Raw genomic sequence first — 24,365 nt, 5'->3', positions numbered from 1 at the left:
TCCCACCGCCCACCTAGCGACATCCCGGCGACCCTCAGGTATAACTTCCTTCGAAACCGGCCTTGCTCTACTTCGTGAGCTCCTGACGTCGCTGCATTTGTATCTTTTACTATTTCCCAGGCCCCCTCGTAGATAGGATCGATCGGTTGTTCGAAAGCCACCTAAGATTTACTGTTAAGAGGTAAAACTAGTTCATGCACTCGAATCTAGTACTACTTGGTTCAAACAAGGAAGAAAGGGGTGGGGTGGGGGAAGATCTGTTACCTAAATCTAGGACTTGGTCGAAAGAGGAAATAATGGGGGCAAAAAGTAGCAGAGACTGGCTATCCAACTGGTCTCTTGGTCTAATAGGGAAATAAAGGGAAACGCAGTACAAACTCAATATAAACCCGATCTATTCATTGAAAAAGGAAAGAAAGTGGGGACTGGGGAACAAGTCAACAGAGTAAGTTCAGCACTAGATTTGCTAGCCTCACACAGTATAAGGTGGCTATACCGAACAAAAATGGGACCAACCCAGATATCCTGTTCTAATGTTTGTTGCCCCGAGCCACTCTTATGTAATGCCACTGGTAAAATGTAGCAGTCGCACTGTTAAAAGTAAGGACACGTTAAACCAATGTTGTTTTCAATGTAATGCCTCCAGTAATATGAACCAATGGCACTTTTTTCATGTCCTGCTAAATTTCCCATTAAGATAAGTTGCTTCTTTTCGTTAGAAATGCAACTGTCCTGGTCCGCCTACTCTCCCGTGCCCAAATACCAACTCTGTAGCAGCTGTTAATGTAATGTTGCTGGTAAAATGAAGCAATGGCACCGTTAAAGTAATGTCGTATTTAATGGTTGTCATAGTTAATCCTAATGCCCACACTAATATCTAGCAATGTTGCTGCTTTAGAAATTGCTACTGTCCTTGTAGGATTTCCATTCAAATAAGGAGCATGCTTCTTTTCATTTGATGTATGTTTCATCACTTGTTAGTCACCCTCCTTTCCACCTTTTTTGTGCAAACAGCGATATACATTTCACGCTTGATCTTAGTTAAACTGCACAAATGATATCCCAATTATAGTTGAACATTCCAGGAGCTTCACAACCAACCTTGATGTTGCTCAATTTTATTCCAACTAATGAAGAAGAAGCTCTGTGGGTTTCGTTTTTTGATGGAAATGGTACCGGGGCTGGAGCCCTTTTCTTGAAAAAATGAAGAAGTTGCTAGCTCATGGGACATTGCTTCATTTTAGGTGAACTGCACCAAAAGGTCCCATGAATTGAATCATCCATGTTAGTGACTAGTGTCATCCCATCTACGATGGTGTTGACTGCAGATATGGTTCCCATCACGAGGTATGTTCCTTTTTGGCCTAGCCGTTTGCCAAAGATCCTGCATGTTGAGTCTGCTCTTGTGCTACTGTTCTGGCACTGCCATGATAAAGCAGTAATGTTATTATTTTGCACCTTAATCTAGTGGCACTATTAATTTGAGGCAATGTTTTGGCACCGCTAGTGCCACTGATTTTTTTTATATATCGAAAGAGGGGGTTTCCTCCAATTTGATTAAAGAAACCCTACCATAGACAACCATTATCCGGCAACATCTCAGTGTAAACGGGCAGTTATGCAACTACTACTAGAACGGACTGAGTACTAGTAGGAGACAAGTTCGCCACATAAGCTAGGCAGGTAGGGGGTGCAGCACCTGTTAGGGAACATAGTGTTTCAAATAAATTGCCTACGATCACGCAAGATCTATCTAGGAGATGCATTGCAACGAGCGGGGAGAGTGTGTCCACGTGCCCTCGTAGACCGAAAGTGGAAGCGTTTAGTAATGCGGTTGCTGTAGTCGAACGTCTTCGTGATCCAACCGATCCAAGTACCGAACGTACGGCACCTCCGCGATCTGCACATGTTCAGCTCAGTGACGTCCCTCGAACTCTTGATCTAGTTGAGGCCGAGGGAGAGTTTCGTCAGCACGACGGCATGGTGATGGTGATGATGAAGTTACCGGCACAGGGCTTCGCCTAAGCACTACGGTGATATGACCGAGATGTGTATCTGTGGAGGGGGCACCGCACACGGCTAACGGATTGTCTGTTGTGCCTTTGGGGTGCCCCCTTGCCCCCATATATAAAGGAGGGGAGGAGGAAGCCGACCAACAAGGGGCGCGCCAGGGAGAGGGGAGTGCTACTAGGACTCCAGTCCTAGTAGGATTCGGCCCCACCCTTTTTTCCTTTTACCGGAGGGCAAAAAGCGGAAGGAGAGGGAGTAGGAGAAGGAAAGGGGGGTGGCGCCCCCTTCCCAAGTCCAATTCGGCCTCCTCCCTTGTGGGGGGCGCACCAGCACCTTGTCATGTCCGTGATCTCTACCTCTATATATCAATCTTTACTGAATAATACCTACCAATATATCAATCTTTACCTCTCGACCATTTGGAGACTCCTTGTCATGTCCGTGATCTCATCCGGGACTCCAAACAAAATTCGGTCATCAAATCACATAACTCACAATACAAATTGTCAGCGAACGTTAAGCATGCGGACCCTACGGGTTTGAGAACTATGTAAACATGACCGAGACACATCTCCGGTCAATAACCAATAGCGGAACCTGGATGCTCATATTGGCTCCTACATATTCTACGAAGATTTTATCGGTCAAACCGCATAACAACATACATTGTTCCCTTTGTCATCGGTATGTTACTTGCCCGAGATTTGATCATCGGTATCATCATACCTAGTTCAATCTCGTTACCGGCAAGTCTCTTTACTCATTCAGTAATGCCTCATCCCGTGACTAACTCATTAGTCACATTGCTTGCAAGGCTTATAGTGATGTGCATTACCGAGAGGGCTAAGAGATACCTCTCCGATACACGGAGTGACAAATCCTAATCTCGATCTATGCCAACCCAACAAACACCTTTGGAGACATCTGTAGAGCATCTTTATAATCACCCAGTTACGTTGTAATGTTTGATAGCACACAAGGTGTTCCTCCAGTAGTCGAGAGCTGCATAATCTCATAGTCAGAGGAACATGTATAAGTCATGATGAAAGCAATAGCAATAAAACTAAATGATCATTATGCTAAGCTAACGAATGGGCCTTGTCCATCACATCATTCCCTAATGATGTGATCCCGTTCATCAAATAACAACACATGTCTATGGTCAGGAAACATAACCATCTTTGATTAACGCGCTAGTCAAGTAGAGGCATATTAGGGACACTCTGGTTTGTTAATGTATTCACACATGTACTAAGTTTCCGGTTAATACAATTCTAGCATGAATAATAAACATTTATCATGATATAAGGAAATATAAATAACAACTTTATTATTGCCTCTAGGGCATATTTCCTTCAGTCTCCCACTTGCACTAGAGTCAATAATCTAGTTCACATCGCCATGTGATTTAACACCAATAGTTCACATCACCATGTGATTAGTTCACATTGCCATGTGACTAATACCCAAAGGGTTTTACTAGAGTCAATAATCTAGTTCACATCGCTATGTGATTAACACCCATAAAGTACTAAGGTGTGATCATGTTTTGCTTGTGAGAGAAGCTTAGTCAATGGGTCTGTCACATTCAGAGCCGTATGTGTTTTGCAAATTTTCTATGTCTACAATGCTCTACATGGAGCTACTCTAGCTAATTGCTCCCACTTTCAATATGTATCCAGATTGAGACTCAGAGTCATCCGGATCGGTGTAAAAGCTTGCATCGACGTAACTCTTTACGACGAACTCTTTATCACCTTCCATAACCCAGAAATATCTCCTTAGTCTTCTAAGGACAATTTTGACCGCTATCAAGTGATCCACTCCTGGATCAATATCGTACCCCCTTGCCAAACACATGGCAAGGTACACAATAGGTTTGGTACACAGCATAGCATACTTTATAGAACCTATGGCTGAGGCATAGGGAATGACTTTCATTCTATTTCTATTTTCTACCGTGGTCGTGTTTTCAGTCTTACTCAACTTTACACCTTGCAATACAGGCAAGAACTCTTTCTTTAACTGTTCCATTTTGAACTACTTCAAAAATCTTGTCAAGGTATGTACTCATTGAAAAATCTTATCAAGCGTGTTGATCTATTTCTATAGATCTTGATGCCCAATATGTAAGCAGCTTCACCAAGGTCTTTCTTTGAAAAACTCCTTTCAAACACTCCTTTATGCATTCCAGAAAATTCTACATCATTTCGATCAACAATATGCCATTCACATATACTTATCAGAAAGGTCGTAGTGCTCCCACTCACTTTCTTGTAAATACAGGCTTCACCGCAAGTCTGTATAAAACTATATGCTTTGAACAACTTATCAAAGCGTATATTCCAACTCCGAGATGCTTGCACGAGTCCATAGATGGATCGCTGGAGCTTGCACATTTTGTTAGCACCTTTAGGATTGACAAAACCTTCTGGTTGTATCATATACAACTCTTCTTTAATAAATCCATTAAGGAATGCAGTTTTGATATCCATTTGTCAAATTTCATAAAATCTGGCAATTGCTAACATGGTTCGGACAGACTTTATGCATCGATACGAGTGAGAAAATCTCATCGTAGTCAAAATCTTGAATTTGTCAGAAACCCTTTTCGATAAGTCGAGCTTTGTAGATAGTAACACTACTATCAGCATCTGTCTTCCTCTTGAAGATACATTTATTCTCAATGGCTTGCCGATCATCGGGCAAGTCCACCAAAGTCCACACTTTGTTCTCATACATGGATTCTATCTCAGATTTCATGGCCTCAAGCCATCTATTGGAATCTGGGCTTATCATCGCTTCCTCATAGTTCGCAGGTTCATCATGGTCTAGCAACATGACTTCCAGAACAGGATTACCGTACCACTCTGGTGCGGATCGTACTCTGGTTGACCTACGAGGTTTGGTAGTAACTTGATCTAAAGTTTCATGATCATCATCATTAACTTCCTCACTAATTGGTGTAGGCATCACTGGAACTAATTTTAGTGATGAGCGACTTTCCAATTCGAGAGAAGTTACAATTACCTCATTAAGTTCTACTTTCCTCCCACTCACTTCTTTTGAGAGAAACTCCTTCTCTAGAAAGGATCCACTCTTAGCAACAAAGATCTTGCCTTCAGATCTGTGATAGAAGGTGTACCCAACAGTTTCTTTTGGTTATCCTATGAAGACGCACTTCTCCGATTTGGGTTTGAGCTTATCAGGTTGAAACTTTTCACATAAGCATCGCAACCCCAAACTTTAAGAAATGACAGCTTAGGTTTCTTGCTAAACCACAATTCATACGGTGTCGTCTCAACGAATTTTTAGACGGTGCCCTATTTAACGTGAATGTAGCTGTCTCTAATGCATAACCCCAAAACGATAGTGGTAAATAGGTAAGAGACATCAGAGATTGCACCATATCTAATAAAGTACGGTTACGACGTTCGGACACACCATTACGCTGTGGTGTTCCAGGTGGCGTGAGTTGCGAAACTATTCCACATTGTTTCAAATGAAGGCCAAACTCGTAACTCAAATATTCTCCTCCGCGATCAGATCGTAGAAACTTTATTTTCTTGTTACGATGATTCTCAACTTCACTCTGAAATTCTTTGAACTTTTCAAATGTTTCAGACTTGTCTTTCATTAAGTAGATATACCGATATCTGCTCAAATCATCTATGAAGGTCAGGAAATAACGATACCCACCGCGATCCTCAACACTCATCGGACCGCATACATCGGTATGTATTATTTCCAATAAGTCAGTGGCTCGCTCTACTGTTTTGGATAACGGAGTCTAAGTCATCTTGCCCATGAGGCATGGTTCGCAAGCATCAAGTGATTCCAAAATCCCACCAGCATGGAGTTTCTTCATGTGCTTTACACCAATATGACCTAAACGGCAGTGCCACAAATAAGTTGCACTATCATTATTAACCTTGCATCTTTTGGCTTCAATATTATGAATATGTGTATCACCACAATCGAGATTCAATAAACCATTCACCTTGGGTGTATGACAACAGAAGGTTTTATTCATCTAAACAGAATAACAATTATTCTTTGACTTAAATGAATAACCGTATTGCAATAAACATGATCCAATCATATTATGCTCAAGGAAAACACCAAATAACATTTATTTTAGGTTCAACACTGATCCCAAAGTTAAAGGGAGTGTGTGATGGTGATCTTATCAACCTTGGAATCACTTCAAACACACATCGTCACCTTGCCCTCAACTAGTCTCTATTCATTTTGTAACTCCTATTTCAAGTTACTAATCATAGCAAATGAACCAGTATCAAATACCCAGGGGCTACTATGAATACTAGTAAAGTACACATCAATAACATGTAAATCATATATACTTTTGTTCACTTTGCCATTCTTCTTATCCGCCAAGTATTTGGGGCAGTTCCGCTTCCACTGACCATTTCCATTGCAGTAGAAGCACTCAGTTTCAGGCTTGGGTCTAGCTTTGGGCTTCTTCATGGGAGTGGCAACCTGCTTCTCATTCTTCTTGAAGTTCCCTTTCTTTCCCTTGCCCTTTTACTTGAAACTAGTGGTCTTGTCAACCATCAACACTTGATGCTTTTCTTGATTTCTACCTTCGCCGATTTCAACATCGCGAAGAGCTCGGGAATCGTTTTCGTCATCCCTTGCATATTATAGTTCATCACGAAGTTCCAGTAACTTGGTGATAGTGACTAGACAACTCTACCAATCACTATCTTATCTGGAAGATTAACTCCCACTTGATTCAAGTGATTGTAGTACTCAGACATTCTGAGCACATGCTCACGGGCTGAGCTATTCTCCTCCATCTTGTAGGCAAAAAATACATGCCAGAGGTCTCATACCTCTCGACTCGGGCATGAGTCTGAAATACCAATTTCAACTCTTGGAACATCTCATATGCTCCATGGCGTTTGAAAACATTTTTAAAGTCCCGGTTCTAAGCCGTAAAGAATGGTGCACTAAACTATCAAGTAGTCATCATATCGAACTTGTCAAATGTTCATAACGTCTGCATTTGCTCCTGCGATAGTTCTGTCACCTAGCAGTGCATCAAGGACATAATTCTTATGTGCAGCAATGAGGATAATCCTCAGATCACGGACCTAGTTCGCATCATTGCTACTATCAACTTTCAACTTAGTTTTCTCTAGGAACATATCATAAATAAAATGGGGAAGCTATACGCGAGCAATTGACCTACAACACAGATATGCAAATACTATCAGGACTAAGTTCATGATAAATTAAAGTTCAATTAATCATATTACTTAAGAACTCCCACTTAGATAGACATCCCTCTAGTCATCTAAATGATCACGTGATCCATATCAACTAAACCATGTCCGATCATCACGTGAGATGCAGAAGTTTTCAATGGTGAACATCACCATGTTGATCATATCTACTATATGATTCACGCTCGACCTTTCGGTCTCAGTGTTCCAAGGCCATATCCGCATATGCTAGGCTCGTCAAGTTTAACACGAGTATTCTGCATGTGCAAAACTGGCTTGCACCCGTTGTATGTGAACGTAGAGCTTATCACACCCGATCATCACGTGGTGTCTCAGCACGAAGAACTGTCGCAACGGTGCATACTCAGGGAGAACACTTATATCTTGAAATTTTAGTGAGAGATCATATTATAATGCTACCACCGTACTAAGCAAAATAAGATGCATAAAAGATAAACATCACGTGCAATCAAAATAAGTGATATGAGATGGCCATCATCATCTTGTGCCTTTGATCTCCATCTCCAAAGCACCGTCATGATCACCATCGTCACCGGCTTGACACCCTGATCTCCATCGTAGCATCGTTGTCGTCTCGCCAGCTATTGCTTCTACGACTATCGCTACCGCTTACTGATAAGGTAAAGCAACTACATGGCGATTGCATTTCATACAATAAAGCGACAACCATAAGGCTCCTGCTAGTTGCTGATAACTTTTACAAAACATGATCATCTCATACGACAATTTATATATCATCACGTCTTGACCATATCACATCACAGCAAGCCCTGCAAAAACAAGTTTGTTGCAAGTTTTACGAGGCTGCTACGGGCTTCTAGCAAGAACCGTTCTTACCTACGTATCAAAACCACAATGATTTTTCGTCAAGTGTGTTGTTTTAACCTTCAACATGGACCGGGCGTAGTCAAACTCGATTCAACTAAAGCTAGAGAAACAGACACCTGCTAGCCACCTGTGTGCGAAGCACGTCGGTAGAACCAGTCTCATGAACGTGGTCATGTAATGTCGGTCCGGGCTGCTTCATCCAACAATACCTCCGAATCAAAGTAAGACGTTGCTAGTAAGCAGTATGACTATTATCGCCCACAACTCTTTGTGTTCTACTCGTGCATATAACATCTACGCATAGACCTGGCTCGGATGCCACTCTTAGGGAACGTAGTATTTCAAAAAAAATCCTACGATCACGCAAGATCTATCTAGGAGATGCATAGCAACGAGCGGGGAGAGTGCGTCCATGTACCCTCATAGACCGAAAGCGGAAGCGTTTAGTAACGCGGTTGATGTAGTCGAACGTCTTCGCGATCCAACCGATCCAAGTACCAAACGTACGGCACCTCCGCGATCTGCACACGTTAAGCTCGGTGACGTCCCTCAAACTCTTGATCCATTTGAGGTCGAGGGAGAGTTCCGTCAGCATGACGGCGTGGTGACAGTGATGATGAAGTTACCGGCGCAGGGCTTCGCCTAAGCACTACGACGATATGACCGAGATGTGTATCTGTGGAGGGGGCACCGCACATGGCTAAGAGATTGTCTGTTGTGCCTTTGGGTGCCCCCTTGCTCCCGTATATAAAGGGAGGGAGGAGGAGGCCGGCCAACAAGGGGCGCGCCAGGGAGAGGGGAGTCCTACTAGGACTCCAGTCCTAGTAGGATTCGGCCCCACCCTTTTTTCCTTCTACCGGAGGGGGAAAAGGGGAAGGAGAGGGAGTAGGAGAAGGAAAGGGGGGTGGCGACCCCTTCCCAAGTCCAATTCTGCCTCCTCCCTTGTGGGGGGCGCACTAGCCCCTTGTGGGCGGGTTAGCCTCCCTCATATGGCCCATAAGGCCCGTATCTTTCCCCGGGGGGTTCCGGTAACCCCTCCGGTACTCCGGTATGTACCCGATGTACTCCAGAACCCTTCCGGTGTCCGAATACTACCTACCAATATATCAATCTTTACCTCTCAACCATTTCGAGACTCCTTGTCATGTCCGTGATCTCATCCGGGACTCCGAACAAACTTCGGTCATCAAATCACATAACTCATAATACAAATCGTCATCGAACATTAAGCGTGCGGACCCTACGGGTTCGAGAACTATGTAGACATGACCGAGACACATCTCCGGTCAATAACCAATAGCGGAACCTGGATGCTCATATTGGCTCCTACATATTCTAAGAAGATCTTTATCGGTCAAACCGCATAACAACATACGTTGTTCCCTTTGTCATCGGTATGTTACTTGCCCGAGATTCGATCGTCGGTATCATCATACCTAGTTCAATCTCGTTACTGGCAAGTCTCTTTACTCGTTCCGTAATGCATCATCCCGTGACTAACTCATTAGTCACATTGCTTGCAAGGCTTATAGTGATGTGCATTACCGAGAGGGCCCAGAGATACCTCTCCGATACACGGAGTGACAAATCCTAATCTCGATCTATGCCAACCCAACAAACACCTTTGGAGACATCTGTAGAGCATCTTTATAATCACCCAGTTACGTTGTGACGTTTGATAGCACACAAGGTGTTCCTCCGGTATTCGAGAGTTGCATAATCTCATAGTCAAAGGAACATGTATAAGTCATGATGAAAGCAATAGCAATAAAACTAAATGATCATTATGCTAAGCTAACGAATGGGTCTTGTCCATCACATCATTCTCTAATGATGTGATCCCGTTCATCAAATGACAACACATGTCTATGGTCAGGAAACATAACCATCTTTGATTAACGAGCTAGTCAAGTAGAGGCATACTAGGGACACTCTGGTTTGTCTATGTATTCACACATGTACTAAGTTTCCGGTTAATACAATTCTAGCATGAATAATAAACATTTATCATGATATAAGGAAATATAAATAACAACTTTATTATTGCCTCTAGGGCATATTTCCTTCAGTCTCCCACTTGCACTAGAGTCAATAATCTAGTTCACATCGCCATGTGATTTAACACCAATAGTTCACATCACCATGTGATTAGTTCACATTGCCATGTGACTAATACCCAAAGGGTTTTACTAGAGTCAATAATCTAGTTCACATCGCTATGTGATTAACACCCATAAAGTACTAAGGTGTGATCATGTTTTGCTTGTGAGAGAAGCTTAGTCAATGGGTCTGTCACATTCAGAGCCGTATGTGTTTTGCAAATTTTCTATGTCTACAATGCTCTGCATGGAGCTACTCTAGCTAATTGCTCCCACTTTCAATATGTATCCAGATTGAGACTCGGAGTCATCCGGATCGGTGTAAAAGCTTGCATCGACGTAACTCTTTACGACGAACTCTTTATCACCTCCATAACCCAGAAATATCTCCTTAGTCTTCTAAGGACAATTTTGACCGCTGTCAAGTGATCCACTCCTGGATCAATATCGTACCCCCTTGCCAAACACATGGCAAGGTACACAATAGGTTTGGTACACAGCATAGCATACTTTATAGAACCTATGGCTGAGGCATAGGGAATGACTTTCATTCTCTTTCTATTTTCTGCCGTGGTCGTGTTTTGAGTCTTACTCAACTTTACACCTTGCAATACAGGCAAGAACTCCTTCTTTGACTGTTCCATTTTGAACTACTTCAAAAATCTTGTCAAGGTATGTACTCATTGAAAAATCTTATCAAGCGTCTTGATCTATCTCTATAGATCTTGATGCCCAATATGTAAGCAGCTTCACCGAGGTCTTTCTTTGAAAAACTCCTTTCAAACACTCCTTTATGCTTTCCAGAAAATTCTACATCATTTCGATCAACAATATGTCATTCACATATACTTATCAGAAAGGTGTAGTGCTCCCACTCACTTTCTTGTAAATACAGGCTTCACCGCAAGTCTGTATAAAACTATATGCTTTGATCAACTTATCAAAGCGTATATTCCAACTCCGAGATGCTTGCACGAGTCCATAGATGGATCGCTGGAGCTTGCACATTTTGTTAGCACCTTTAGGATTGACAAAACCTTCTGGTTGTATCATATACAACTCTTCTTTAATAAATCCATTAAGGAATGCAGTTTTGATATCCATTTGTCAGATTTCATAAAATGTGGCAATTGCTAACATGATTCGGACAGACTTTAAGCATTGATACAAGTGAGAAAATCTCATCGTAGTCAACATCTTGAATTTGTCAGAAACCCTTTTCGACAAGTCAAGCTTTGTTGGTAGTAACACTACTATCAACGTCCGTCTTCCTCTTGAAGATTCATTTATTCTCAATGGCTTGCCGATCATCGGGCAAGTCCACCAAAGTCCACACTTTGTTCTCATACATGGATTCTATCTCAGATTTCATGGCCTCAAGCCATCTATTGGAATCTGGGCTCATCATCGCTTCCTCATAGTTCGCAGGTTCATCATGGTCTAGCAACATGACTTCCAGAACAGGATTACCGTACCACTCTGGTGCGGATCGTACTCTCGTTGACCTACGAGGTTCGATAGTAACTTGATCTGAAGTTTCATGATCATCATCATTAACTTCCTCACTAATTGGTGTAGGCATCACTGGAACTGATTTCAGTGATGAGCTACTTTCCAATTCGAGAGAAGGTACAATTACCTCATCAAGTTCTACTTTCCTCCCACTCACTTCTTTCGAGAGAAACTCCTTCTCTAGAAAGGATCCACTCTTAGCAACAAAGATCTTGCCTTCGGATCTGTGATAGAAGGTGTACCCAACAGTTTCTTTTGGGTATCCTATGAAGACGCACTTCTCCGATTTGGGTTTGAGCTTATCAGGTTGAAACTTTTTCACATAAGCATCGCAACCCCAAACTTTAAGAAACGACAGCTTAGGTTTCTTGCTAAACCACAATTCATACGGTGTCGTCTCAACGGATTTTTAGACGGTGCCCTATTTAACGTGAATGCAGTTGTCTCTAATGCATAACCCCAAAACGATAGTGGTAAATCGGTAAGAGACATCATAGATCGCACCATATCTAATAAAGTACGGTTACGACGTTCGGACACACCATTACGCTGTGGTGTTCCAGGTGGCGTGAGTTGCGAAACTATTCCACATTGTTTCAAATGAAGGCCAAACTCGTAACTCAAATATTCTCCTCCGTGATCAGATCGTAGAAACTTTATTTTCTTGTTACGATGATTCTCAACTTCACTCTGAAATTCTTTGAACTTTTCAAATGTTTCAGACTTGTCTTTCATTAAGTAGATATACCGATATCTGCTCAAATCATCTATGAAGGTCAGGAAATAACGATACCCACCGCGATCCTCAACACTCATCGGACCGCATACATCGGTATGTATTATTTCCAATAAGTCAGTGGCTCGCTCTACTGTTTCGGAGAACGGAGTCTAAGTCATCTTGCCCATGAGGCATGGTTCGCAAGCATCAAGTGATTCCAAAATCCCACCAGCATGGAGTTTCTTCATGTGCTTTACACCAATATGACCTAAACGGCAGTGCCACAAATAAGTTGCACTATCATTATTAACCTTGCATCTTTTGGCTTCAATATTATGAATATGTGTATCACTACAATCGAGATTCAATAAACCATTCACCTTGGGTGTATGACCACAGAAGGTTTTATTCATGTAAACAGAATAACAATTATTCTTTGACTTAAATGAATAACCGTATTGCAATAAACATGATCCAATCATATTATGCTCAACGCAAACACCAAATAACATTTATTTTAGGTTCAACACTAATCCCGAACGTAAAGGGAGTGTGCGATGGTGATCTTATCAACCTTGGAATCACTTCCAACACACATCGTCACCTTGCCCTCAACTAGTCTCTGTTCATTTTGTAACTCCTGTTTCAAGTTACTAATCATAGCAACTGAACCAGTATCAAATACCCAGGGGCTACTATGAATACTAGTAAAGTACACATCAATAACATGTATATCATATATACTTTTGTTCACTTTGCCATCCTTCTTATCCGCCAAGTATTTGGGGCAGTTCCGCTTCCAGTGACCATTTCCTTTGCAGTAGAAGCACTCAGTTTCAGGCTTGGGTCTAGCTTTGGGCTTCTTCATGGGAGTGGCAACTTGCTTGTCATTCTTCTTGAAGTTCCCTTTCTTTCCCTTGCCCTTTTACTTGAAACTAGTGGTCTTGTCAACCATCAACACTTGATGCTTTTCTTGATTTCTACCTTCGCCGATTTCAGCATCGCGAAGAGCTCGGGAATCGTTTTCGTCATCCCTTGCATATTATAGTTCATCACGAAGTTCCAGTAACTTGGTGATAGTGACTAGAGAACTCTGTCAATCACTATCTTATCTGGAAGATTAACTCCCACTTGATTCAAGCAATTGTAGTACTCAGACATTCTGAGCACATGCTCACTCGTTGAGCTATTCTCCTCCATCTTGTAGGCAAAAATACTTGTCAGAGGTCTCATACCTCTCGACTCGGGCATGAGTCTGAAATACCAATTTCAACTCTTGGAACATCTCATATGCTCCATGGCGTTTCAAAACATTTTTGAAGTCCCGGTTCTAAGCCGTAAAGCATGGTGCACTAAACTATCAAGTAGTCATCATACCGAGCTTGTCAAATGTTCATAACGTCTGCATTTGCTCTTGCAATAGTTCTGTCACCTAGCGGTGCATCAAGGACATAATTCTTCTGTGCAGCAATGAGGATAATCCTCAGATCACGGACCTAGTCCGCATCATTGCTACTATCAACTTTCAACTTAGTTTTTCTCTAGGAACATATCTTAAATAAAACGGGGAAGCTATACGCGAGCAATTGATCTACAACATAGATATGCAAATACTATCAGGACTAAGTTCATGATAAATTAAAGTTCAATTAATCATATTACTTAAGAACTCCCACTTAGATAGACATCCCTCTAGTCATCTAAATGATCACGTGATCCATATCAACTAAACCATGTCCGATCATCACGTGAGATGGAGTAGTTTTCAATGGTGAACATCACTATGTTGATCATATCTACTATATGATTCACGCTCGACCTTTCGGTCTCAGTGTTCCAAGGCCATATCTGCATATGCTAGGCTCGTCAAGTTTAACACGAGTATTCTGCATGTGCAAAACTGGCTTGCACCCGTTGTATGTGAACGTAGAGCTTATCACACCCGATCATCACGTGGTGTCTCAGCACGAAGAACTGTCGCAACGGTGCATACTCAGGGAGAACACTTATATCTTGAAATTTAGTGAGAGATCATCTTATAATGCTACCACCGTACTAAGCAAAATAAGATGCATAAAAGATAAACATCACATGCAATCAAAATAAGTGATATGATATGGCCATCATCATCTTGTGCCTTTGATCTCCATCTCCAAAGCACCGTCATGATCACCATCGTCACCGGCTTGACACCTTGATCTCCATCGTAGCATCGTTGTCGTCTCGCCAACTATTGCTTCTACGACTATCGCTACCGCTTAGTGATAAGTAAAGCAATTACATGGCGATTGCATTTCATACAATAAAGCGACAACCATAAGGCTCCTGCTAGTTGCTGATAACTTTTACAAAACATGATCATCTCATACGACAATTTATATATCATCACGTCTTGACCATATCACATCACAGCAAGCCCTGCAAAAACAAGTTTGTTGCAAGTTTTACGAGGCTGCTACGGGCTTCTAGCAAGAACCGTTCTTACCTACGTATCAAAACCACAATGATTTTTCGTCAAGTGTGTTGTTTTAACCTTCAACATGGACCGGGCGTAGTCAAACTCGATTCAACTAAAGCTAGAGAAACAGACACCTGCTAGCCACCTGTGTGCGAAGCACGTCGGTAGAACCAGTCTCATGAACGTGGTCATGTAATGTCGGTCCGGGCTGCTTCATCCAACAATACCTCCGAATCAAAGTAAGACGTTGCTAGTAAGCAGTATGACTATTATCGCCCACAACTCTTTGTGTTCTACTCGTGCATATAACATCTACGCATAGACCTGGCTCGGATGCCACTCTTAGGGAACGTAGTATTTCAAAAAAAATCCTACGATCACGCAAGATCTATCTAGGAGATGCATAGCAACGAGCGGGGAGAGTGCGTCCATGTACCCTCATAGACCGAAAGCGGAAGCGTTTAGTAACGCGGTTGATGTAGTCGAACGTCTTCGCGATCCAACCGATCCAAGTACCAAACGTACGGCACCTCCGCGATCTGCACACGTTAAGCTCGGTGACGTCCCTCAAACTCTTGATCCATTTGAGGTCGAGGGAGAGTTCCGTCAGCATGACGGCGTGGTGACAGTGATGATGAAGTTACCGGCGCAGGGCTTCGCCTAAGCACTACGACGATATGACCGAGATGTGTATCTGTGGAGGGGGCACCGCACATGGCTAAGAGATTGTCTGTTGTGCCTTTGGGTGCCCCCTTGCTCCCGTATATAAAGGGAGGGAGGAGGAGGCCGGCCAACAAGGGGCGCGCCAGGGAGAGGGGAGTCCTACTAGGACTCCAGTCCTAGTAGGATTCGGCCCCACCCTTTTTTCCTTCTACCGGAGGGGGAAAAGGGGAAGGAGAGGGAGTAGGAGAAGGAAAGGGGGGTGGCGACCCCTTCCCAAGTCCAATTCTGCCTCCTCCCTTGTGGGGGGCGCACTAGCCCCTTGTGGGCGGGTTAGCCTCCCTCATATGGCCCATAAGGCCCGTATCTTTCCCCGGGGGGTTCCGGTAACCCCTCCGGTACTCCGATATGTACCCGATGTACTCCAGAACCCTTCCGGTGTCCGAATACTACCTACCAATATATCAATCTTTACCTCTCAACCATTTCGAGACTCCTTGTCATGTCCGTGATCTCATCCGGGACCCCGAACAAAATTCGGTCATCAAATCACATAACTCATAATACAAATCGTCATCGAACATTAAGCGTGCGGACCCTACGGGTTCGAGAACTATGTAGACATGACCGAGACACATCTCCGGTCAATAACCAATAGCGGAACCTGGATGCTCATATTGGCTCCTACATATTCTATGAAGATCTATATCGGTCAAACCGCATAACAACATACGTTGTTCCCTTTGTCATCGGTATGTTACTTGCCCGAGATTCGATCGTCGGTATCATCATACCTAGTTCAATCTTGTTACTGGCAAGTCTCTTTACTCATTCCGTAATGCATCATCCCGTGACTAACTCATTAGTCACATTGCTTGCAAGGCTTATAGTGATGTGCATTACCGAGAGGGCCCAGAGATACCTCTCCGATACACGGAGTGACAAATCTAATCTCAATCTATGCCAACCCAACAAACACCTTCGGAGACATTTGTAGAGCATCTTTATAATCACCCAGTTACGTTGTGACGTTTGATAGCACACAAGGTGTTCCTCCGGTATTCGAGAGTTGCATAATCACATAGTCAAAGGAACATGTATAAGTCATGATGAAAGCAATAGCAATAAAACTAAACGATCATTATGCTAAGCTAACGGATGGGCCTTGTCCATCACATCATTCTCTAATGATGTGATCCCGTTCATCAAATGACAACACATGTCTATGGTCAGGAAACATAACCATCTTGATTAACGAGCTAGTCAAGTAGAGGCATACTAGGGACACTCTGTTTTGTCTATGTATTCAACCATGTACTATGTTTCCTGTTAATACAATTCTAGCATGAATAATAAACATTTATCATGATATAAGGAAATACAAATAACAACTTTATTATTGCCTCTAGGGCATATTTCCTTCAGCACCAGCTCGACCAAGTTTGGATTACAACCCAAATGCTACCATAGAAACATCAGCGGGGAAGATAGAGCCAGCTTTAGCATCCCAGTCTAAGCACCCCCGGCCTCCATCCTTGCGACGCACGGTACAACTCGTTTGCCACCTGCTTGACCCTAGTGCCACTGATAAAATGAAGTAATAATACAGTTAAAATAGAGTGAGTGTCCTCTCTATCATTTCATTTCCAATATAGATAAAGAATGTGCTTCTCTTTGTTAGTATATATTTCATCAACTAGTCCCATTGTTAATGTTTAAGCGTTTCTGCAAAGTGGGGTGCTTAATTTTAGTTGACTGCACAAGAATAGAGATTGGAATGTCACAAGGCCCCTCCTTGTACTACCATTCTACACTGATGTTCATCACTGGCAGAAGGTGTATCAGGGAGACTTGGGTCGATTTCCAGAATGGGGCGTACCGTATGAGGCGTCGCAGGGCCCATCTCACCCTCGCAGCATGGCATACTATGATACTATTGCAATATTTTCTTCTATTTATTACTGTATGTTTCATCAACTAGTGCCACTATAATGTAATCACGCTTTTTCATTATCTGTGCAAACAGGGTTATTCAGCTGCATTTTGGTGGAACTGCACAAATGTACGGATGGAACCGGCATATATGCAGAGTGCAAGGTGTGCCAAGTAAAAATTACCGACACCAACCATGCTCCATGCATACATTGGCATCCACCACCACCAGTGGGATGTGTGGCGCTCTCTGTGGACGGATCTTTCTCGACAGCAAATCCTTTAACCAAATACTAGTAGCTTATATTGGCAGTTTTCTAGGGAGTACTCTTTTCTGAAAGAAGCACAAATTTATGTTTCTTTATTTGCACACAGTGTCACAACTTTGACCCAAAGGTCCAGAGCTATTTTAGGGTGATTGGCATAGTACTCGGAGACTGATTCTAAGCATGATTTCCATTAGCTGCCACACTAATTGTAAGCATGAGTAGATGGAAGATTAGGTTAGTGCGAAGCTTACCTTAAACCCTACTGCCGCAAGTGAAACGAGGCGAGCGTCGAGGGAACCGTGGAGAACGGCGGGGAAGCGACGTCCCGCCATCCGACCTCCTCTTGCAGTGGGAGAACGAATACTCATGTAGCTCCGGCTGGCTCTGCACCCTCACGAACGGCACACCGTACTCGATCGATTTGTTATCCTCTGGGTGCTCGACCTTCGACATGTACGCCCACCACCTCCGCCTGACTTTTGCCTTGGGCGAATCTGTCTGCTCCATCGCCCAGAGGAGATACTCGATGAACTCAAAGGACTGCGGCATGACTGCCTCCGAGGAGTACATCGCCGCCCTCATCGCCGCCATCTCGCTCTTTCGCATACATTGCCACATGGCCCTCACCGTCCTCGAAATCTTCCACTCATTGTCAAACCAAGTAAGGATCTCCTTCAACCTGGCTAACTTTGCCTGGTCGCCACCAGCAATCTGCCTGATTCGCTGCTGCATCCTCTCCATAGATGTCCTTCTGAGTGGTCCGGTGCTAGCTTTGGAAGATGGGAGGAGAGACGGTGGTCTTGCAATAGAGAAGAGGGAGAGGCGAGACGGTGGTTTTGGAATGGAGACGATGGAGAGGAGAGGGGTGGTTTTGCAATGGAGAAGAGGGAGAAGCGAGACGGTGGTTTTGGAATGGAGATGATGGAGAGGAGAGGAGGTGGTTTTCCAATAGAGAAGAGGGAGAGGCGAGACGGTGGTTTTGGAATGGAGATGATGGAGAGGAGAGGAGGTGGTTTTGCAATGGAGAAGAGGGAGAGGAACGTGCGGCAGCGATTTAGGATTGGACAAGACGGACTGGATCAAAATCAAGATCAATTTACCCTTCAATTAAGAAAGCGACCCACACTAACTAGTCTCCCTTTTATTCTGGGTCATAATTGACCATGATTTTCACAAATAAAATATATGTTATACGTTGCAAAAAAATATAATTTGAAAGTACATTCAAATACGAACCAAACGATACAATTTTTGGTGACAAGCATTCACATTTTGCTTGTCAAATACAGTACGTGGTCAAATTTTGACCCAAAATACGCAAAACAAAAAAATACTTCCAAGACCAGTGCCGCTCATCTCTTGTTAAACCACCGCCGCTCCTCTCCTGTTCCAATCTAAATCCAGCGCCGCTCCTCTCCTCTTCCATTTCAAAACCACCGCCCCTCCTCTCCTGTTCCAATCCAAAACCAGCGTCGCTCCTCTCCCATTCTAATCCAAAACTAGCGCTGCTCCTCTCCTCTTCCATTCAAAAACCACCGCCGGCAAGTGAAGGTGCTGTGGAGAAGTAGATCGATGGAGGAGTTTAACTGATACGTGAGGATCGCAGACGGCGACCCTATGAAGCTAGCTAGGATGTTGGAGATACAGTCTTGGTTTGACAACAAGGACCAACTAGCGGCGACGGCAACATCCATGGCCAAATATCTGCAACAGAGCAAAAACGCGGTGATACTCCCGAAGGGAGTCACGCGGGAGTACATAGAGCTGCTCCTCTGGGCCATGGAGCAAACAAATTCACCGAATCTGATCATGAGGGAGCGGTGGTGGGAGTATCGATCCCAGATGGAGCATCCACCAGAGATTGAAGGATCGAGCATCTACAGGGTGTCATGCCAGAGCGAGTCGGTGGAGTCTTCGTCGACCGAACCCAACTGCAAGAGAAAAGCAGTTGGCCTGACGACGCTTCCCCGCTATCCTCTCCCTCACCGTTCACATCGTCTCACGGGGCGGCTGTCTGCCGTCGAGGAATAGGAGGGGACTGCCCTCGGGCAGGTTGTGAATTGTCAGGAGGGTTGTCAGTATTTGCAGGTTGTGAATTCTGTTTTGTGTTGTATTTTGAGAGTACTTTCATATATGAATGCCTTTTGAATTTCAGATTTGCAGTATTGAGCATATGAAGTATTTTATGAATTCTCGAGATCTATTTTTAGCACTTAAAAATGTAGTTTCATAGGAGTATAAAAGTGCAGACAATGTGATTCTCAGAGAAGAAACTGCAAGTTTCAGTTTCAGATAAGAAACTGCAAGTTCAGTTTCAGATAAGAAACTGCAATTCAGTTTCAGATAAGAAACTGCAACTTTCAGAGGCGGAGCATTTATATTAACACGGCCTTTTCAAACATGGATAACATCATGTTGGAAGTTTTATTCATGGTCGAAAATGGAACTATCAGCCAGTTAACATCATGTTGATCAACGTTCATGCATAGCACATCTTCATATGATGCACAGTCAAAAAGATATGCTATTTTCAAAATGCCCACACAATGTTGAGTGTGCGAAAAATAGACAAAACAAGGAACGAAGTTTGGTAAGTGTTGGGTGTGCTGTGCATAGATGACAATGAGGACCCGCATGTCAATAATGGCAGAGGCAAAAAAATTAGAGATATTTTCCCTGTATCGGGTGGAATCGAACCTGGGCGGCACAGCTGTCGGTAGTGTCACTTGGCCACTGGGCTAGTTCAGTACTTTCATTACAAATAAGGCACTGCCTCAGGTGGTCCGATCTCCTCCTGCGCCTTTGTGCGCTCGTCACGGCGCCGCTGTCTGCCGTTGTGAACATGCTGAACAAACGAGAGGAATCTGGAGAGGACTGTACGTGGAGAGGCGGACAGTCAGGACCCACCAGGTCTATGGCCATACGCAAGCAAGTGCCGCATTGAAAAAATACTTCCTCCTAATGCTATACTGACGTTGGGCCCCATGGGTTTGTCAACATAGTTACATTTATTAGGTGCTTCAACGTAGTTACTAAAGGAGATAAATTCACAACGAAGCCGGGGAGCTGGCAAGTATAATTTATTATCACTAGGGCAGCAAGTATCAGTTGGGTTGTGGGCTGCCCCGTCTAGGCTTTTTTTTCACATGCGCAGCCCACGACATGCCGGTTTGTATTTTCTTGAGGGCCATCATGTATTGACCGGCCTATGGACCTCCCATCCGAGGTTTTATTTTTCCTGAAACATCGGCAGCCCAATTTATGTATTTTTTGAAGAAAACGCAGAGGTCTGTTCTATTTTTCTATATAAGAATAGGAACTCCTGGTCCAACTTATGTTTCCCTTCTAACTATATTATATATATTTAAATTATTTTATATGTTATTATATATTATTGTTATTCTCATCATATATTTAACAGATACTTACATATGTAAGAAACAATATCCCACATCTTATTAACTTAAAAAATAATTTCTTAACAATAAATCCTGGATTTTTTTTTTGCAACGAAAATCCTGGTGATTTGTACAAAAGCTTGGTAAGATTTAAGGACCAATGTAATAGTAAATCACTTATTATTTAAATATATTTATAACAAAATGCTCAGCCCCTGTTTATTTTTTGATAACATTGATGCGCCCAACCCAACATTATAATTAGAACCAGCCCAGCAAAATTGTGTATTTCGAGAAAGTGCAAATGGCCTATAATTTTTTAAGAAAAAAATAAATGGGCCACATGGATGCTACATTATTTGTTCACCCAGCCCAGCAAATGGACTGTAATTCTAAAAAAAGATCAAATTGACTGTAAATTCTGAAAAAATGGGTTGAATACGTGCCACATTTTTGGAGGCTGGAATGTGGGCCAATACGTCGAAGCCAACGCAAGTCACTGTCAACTTAGTCAACAAATGATTCTGACATCGTTAGCCGTTGGATTTACATCCAATGACCGCATCCATCTTCTTCCTCCAGCGTCGCCGGGACCACCTGCTCCCACCTCCTGCTGCTAGCAGCTCTGCTTAGCACGCTTCGCTGTGGAGCGCTACCCCACTGTCGGCCAGGCCATCCCTCCACCCCTCCACACCTCCTATTCTTCTCCACCGACTGCCGAACCACACCGCACCAGAACTAGTTAACCCTCGTACACCTCTCCGTCTGCGACTCCACTCCCGCGTCTTCCCATCTCCGGCTCGTTGATGTCCGGGGCCTCGCCGTCATCCACCACCTTGGATGCGCTCAGCGCGGCGTGGTCAACGAACGACATCCATCAGAAGTGGATTGTACATGGAGAGGCTGACAGCTGGGTCCACAGCCGCACACAAGGAAATGCCTCCTTATTATGCGCAAAATAATGATTCCTCCACTTGACATCTGGGACCCACCGGAAGGGCCTCTGTATTTCGCGAAAAAAATGTTCCCGCCGCTGGCAGCTCAGACCCACCAACTATATCTTCGCATGCAAGGAAGTGCTTCCTTATTACGCACAAAAAAATGAATACTCCCCTTGCTAGCTGGGACCCACCATATGGGAGGCTGACATGTGGGCCTACTAAGTTGACGCGGACGGAGGGCTTTGTCAACTTAGTCAATATGAATGATTCTAGCTCCAGTGACCGTACGATGTCCATCCAACGGCCGTAGTGCTTCTTCAACCGTTCCCGCCGCTGACAGCTCAGACCCACCAACTATATCTTTGCACGCAAGGAAGTGCTTCCTTATTACGCACAAAAAAATGAATACTCCCCCTGCTAGCTGGGACCCACCATATGGGAGGCTGACTTGTGGGCCTACTAAGTTGACGCGGACGGAGGGCTTTGTCAACTTAGTCAATATGAACGATTCTAGCTCCAGTGACCATACGATGTCCATCCAATGGCCGTAGTGCTTCTTCAACCTCTGGTCTTCTTGCTCCAGCCGCCCAAAGCAGCGCCGGTCCTGCCGCATGCTCCTGCCTCCCCTGGCTGGCTATGCTGCCGCGGAGGCCTCACCGCCCCCTACTACTCCCACCGCTGGCCAGGCCCTGCGGCGACGGCAGGCTCACACCGCAGCCGAACCAGTGAACCCTCGTACTCCTCTCCGAGTGCGCATCCACTGCCACGTCTTCCCCGGCTCCGCGTCGTCCCCTTCCTAGGCCTCGCCGTCGTCCACCGCCTTGGTGCTCTTGGTGCGGCGTGGTCAATGTGGTCAACGAACGACTTCCATCGGAAGAGTACTGTACGTGGAGAGGCTGACAGCTGGGTCCATGGCCGCAGCAAGGAAGTGCCTCCTTATTACACGGAAAATAAAGATTCCTCCACCTGATAGCAGGGACCCACCGGATGGACCACCGTATTTCGCGTAAAAAAAGTTTCCCCCCTGACTGCTGGGACCCACCAGCTACATCTTCGCACACAAGAAAGTGCCTAACAGTCGGGACCCACCTGGTCGAAGCGTACGTAGCGTTGTCATTCTAGTCGTGAACGTGTACGTACATACTGGTCGATGTAGAGGCACGCACGTGTCGTAGTAGAGGCGCGCACGTAGCATGTACACGTACATATAGCGGCCAGGGTGCAAGAAAGTAAATACGGCCACGTACGTACATACGGGCGGGGTCTCGAACGCCTACTCGCGCATACGTACGGCCAGGGCTCGTGTACATGGCTAGGTCGGAACAGAGAAACTGCGTCGTCATGTTCATCGGGAGCCAACCGGCTTGGACGGAACAGCCGATGGAAACGAGGCCTGGCGTACCGCAGAACGGAGGAAACAGCCTTGTGTTCGACCGGCCACGGTCGAAACGGGATCCTGTTCATCGTGAGGGGTCTGGCGTACCGCAAAATAGAGGAAACGGACTTCTCTTGGTCGAAACGGGGTCCTGTTGATCGGGAGGGGTGTGGCGTACCGCAAAACGGAGGAAACAGACTTGTGTTGGAGCGCTACGGTCAAAACGGGGGTCCTGTTCATCGGGAGGGGTGTGGCGGACCGCAAAACGAGACTCCATGGGATATTGTTCATCTCCACCGTCGACCTCCTCCAGCCTCCACGGGCTACTGTTCATCCACCGTCGACCTCCTCCAGCCTCCACCTGCGACTGTTCATCCACGGGCTCCTGTTCATCCGGCCTCCACCACGCGCTCTCCACCTGCTACTGTTCAACCAACCCTCTCCACAGGGTCCTATTCAACCACCCCTCCACGGGCTACTGTTCATCCAGCCCTCCACCAGCTACTGTTCAACCAGCCCTCCCCGGGGTTGTCCTGTTCATCCAGCCCTCCACGGGGTCATGTTCATCCACCCCCCAACCGGCTCGATCGATCAGGGTACTGTTCATCCAGCGGCAACAACCTGTACTACCACGGGGTCCTGTTCATCCACCCCCCACCGGGAACTGTTCATCCAACCCCCCCCCCCCAAACAATGCTCACTATTCATCTAGAGCCAACAGGTTCGGTCGGCTTTAGTTAGCAGCAGTAGCGAAGGAATCGCTCGATCAGGTTCAGTTAACAGCCATCGATCGATCGCTCGGGTTTAGTAACGCGTAGCCTGCAGTGCAACCGCTCGGGTTCAGTAGGCGAACGCCTCGCTCGGGTTCAGTTAGAGCCCAACGCCTCGCACCCAC

The sequence above is a fragment of the Triticum aestivum genome, chromosome 6D, assembly GCF_018294505.1.
Source record: "Triticum aestivum cultivar Chinese Spring chromosome 6D, IWGSC CS RefSeq v2.1, whole genome shotgun sequence".
Lineage (NCBI taxonomy): Eukaryota > Viridiplantae > Streptophyta > Magnoliopsida > Poales > Poaceae > Triticum > Triticum aestivum.
Note: the sequence above shows the minus strand (reverse complement) of the source record.